Source organism: Eumetopias jubatus, unplaced genomic scaffold (assembly GCF_037043125.1).
Source record: "Eumetopias jubatus isolate StellerSeaLion01/CBP00866 unplaced genomic scaffold, mEumJub1_p1.0 scaffold_16, whole genome shotgun sequence".
Classification (NCBI taxonomy): Eukaryota; Metazoa; Chordata; class Mammalia; order Carnivora; family Otariidae; genus Eumetopias; species Eumetopias jubatus.
Window position 1 is genome coordinate 43,094,931 of NW_028274822.1, and position 3,222 is coordinate 43,098,152.

Below are 3,222 nucleotides of genomic sequence, written 5' to 3' on the forward strand. Positions count from 1 at the left end.
TCTTATTTTTTTTCACAAAAAGTTCCAAAGGGAAAAATCTGCATCTGTATGTCCATGTATATGTACATATATATGTGTGTGTGTATGTGTTCTGTATGTATATGTATATTCATGTATGCATATAAACTTTCTCGGAATGCATGAGGGTGCAAAATTATGACAACAAGTAAAATTTAGTAAAACAGCAAAATTAACTATTCTAAGGATAGAAAAAAAGAATGGAATAGAGTGCTCGCTTCGGCAGTACATATACTAAAATTGGAATGATACAGAGAAGATTAGCATGGCCCCTGCGCAAGGATGACACGCAAAAGAATGGAATAAAGTTGAATGAAAGGAATCTCGGCTATCAAATTAAGTATATCAAATTAAGCTACTTTTTTTCCAACAGTGATGTGTGAGAGCCAGAGTTCAAAACCAGTTGTATTTGATTCTCTATGGTATGTTATATCTAATTCCATATGTTATGTTGCCAGTTGTACCTGATTCCATATATTATGTTGCCATGCTAAATGGGGTTACTGTGGTCACAATAGGATCTCCTACATTACCAGATACAGTGGAAAGAGACCAAAGCCCACTTGGTACCCACTAAGAGGGGACTGCCAACCAATCTCCTTATGACTTGAAATATTACTATGAGTTAGATGAGGTACATAACACATAACTGGATGTAGCCTAAATTTTAATTTGATTTTAACTTTGATTTAATTTTAATTTGGTTTAATTTTAACTTCTATTAAATCAATAGCAATTAACTTTTTGCATTATTTTGCTATCATCTGAAGGAAAAAAACAAACATCTAAGGGAAAGGACCCTGAAAGGCAAGGAAGACAGGAACCCCGCTGGGCAAAAAGAGTTTCCCTCCGGCAACCAGCCTGAATCAGATGCTGGACAAAGGGGGCTGGTGGAATGGCAAAAAGGAAATAAATATCTTTTTTTTTTTTTTTGCAAATTTAAGCCATGTTTCCAAAATCACCTGATATATTGGTGAGAAATCCATATATATTTAACATTTGTAAATCTGTTATACAGTGTTTAATAGGCTGGAATTTTTAAGTGCATCATCTCTGATAGGCACAAACCCACCATGGGAGAATAGGGTGTCATTTACTTCTGGTAAAAAAGCTCTTGCATGACATTGTTTAGTTTGGTTGGTTTGGTGGTATCCCCAGGTCTAAAGGTCTTTCAAAACACTGTTCCATCATTAGTTTCATTATCGTTAGAATCATCACTGTTGCCAATATTATAAAGTGTATTTACAGTTTAGAAAGTATTTATCCCTGCTAATTTATCCCTTTGTGTGTCTATGTGTGTATATGGGTGGGTGAATGGTGTATGTCTTTCTGAAGGAGACCTTTGATCTGTAATAGATAAATTTTCCTCTCACTGTTATTCTCATAGGAATAACAAGAGTTTTAAGAAGGGGGAGCAATAATTTACTTAAAGTTTTACACAAATCAGTCTGGTTCACTTGTGGAGAGTAGATTAGAGAGGAACAAAAGAAGAGATGGGAGACCAGTTTGGAGATATTTGACAAGTTTCAGTTTAGAGATGATCATACTTTGTACTTAGATGACAATGGGCAAGGATACACATTTGAGATTCATTAGCCTGTAGAATGTTCTCTAGAACCACAGGATTTAAATGAGTTCATCTAAAGAGAAAGTAGAAAGAGAACAGAAGAAGGGGAACATTTAGAGGACCACTAGATCAGGAACCAGTGGATGGTAGCTAACTGGTGTTGAGAAGCAGATGAAGGTGATGTTACACTAGTCTAGATAAGTAGGGGTTTGAGATGGTGGCTGAGATCAATAGATGACTAACCATTGACTTGGGTGAAATAGAAATCGCTGACAGATATTATATTGCTGTCTTTGTGAAGAAAGCCAGAACAACCTGGATTGAGTAGCAAAAGTGAAGTCGGGAAGTGGAGTCAGAGATACAATTGGCTACAGACTTGTCAATTCCCAGCATTGGGTCTCTGCATCTGATGTCCCATATTCTGAATGTCCTCTGAGGTCATATAACTCGTTCTTCTGAGAGTAAGTGTTATGCATTGAACTCAGGATATTTACAACTAGATACCACTACAGGTCCTATATAATTCTATTTCACACTCCCTTTGACTGTGATTGCCTGGGTTTTACCTCTAATAACCTCAAGTCCAATGGTGGGTAATAAAATCCTTACTTTGAGTTTCAGTATGAAGCATATGAAAATCTTCAATTAATATTATAGCAAATGTTCCTTGATGGATGTGTGAAATTTATTTCTAATTTATATTTTGATTAAATATACTCTTTTTTTTTTAAAGATTTTATTTATTTATTTGAGAGAGAGAGAATGAGAGATAGAGAGCACGAGAAGGAAGAGGGTCAGAGGGAGAAGCAGACTTCCTGCTGAGCAGGGAGCCCGATGTGGGACTCGATCCCGGGACTCCAGGATCATGACCCGAGCCGAAGGCAGTCGCTTAACCAACTGAGCCACCCAGGCGCCCCAAATATACTCTTTAACAGCTTATTTCCTTCTGAAAGGATTTGAGCATAAAAAAGAAAATAACTAAATAAATAAATCTGATTTCTATTATCTAGTCACACATTTTGGATTAACTCAACTTATTAATTAGATTTGTTTTCTTTAATATAATACAAACTCTCATTGAGGCATGTAATTCATTATAAGATATCTAATTGTAGGTAAATACAAAGAAAATATTCACCTCGCATATTTATATCTATACCATATCTAAGGTGTGATTATATCTTCTAAATATAAAAATATTTTAATACCATTTATTCTTATATTTAGCAATCTCAGCTTTACATTTGATCGAGTAATATTGTTCTTTTTAAAATCACACACACTCTCTTTCTCCCTCACACACATACACACACACACAAACTAAACACAGACAAAAACAGACCAGTATTGTAATGTCAAAGTCCTGACAGGCAAACCACACAGGAATGCTTTATTTTACTTGTGTAGTTTACTTAGTTTAGATGTGAATTGATAAAGCTCTGATAAAGTATTTGTTCAGTGCCTACACTTTCACATCTCCTTCAATTTATGTGACACTTTAGAATATCACTACCGCAAATATCACAACTGGATAAAACTCTGCAGGATCTGAAATCTACTCTGTACAGTCTTCCCTTTGATTTATTTAATGGAGCTTTTATATAGTTTATTAGAGATGGCATATGTTAGCCAGGAGA

General features: G+C 35.3%; 1 non-coding gene across 1 annotated transcript; it reads left to right on the top strand.

The window, feature by feature from the left end:
• The first annotated feature begins 228 nt into the window (after window positions 1–228).
• LOC114205121 (U6 spliceosomal RNA) lies at window positions 229–335 on the top strand. The gene has a single exon (XR_003608322.2). It is a non-coding gene; the product is annotated as a U6 spliceosomal RNA (small nuclear RNA).
• Window positions 336–3,222: the final 2,887 nt, after the last annotated feature.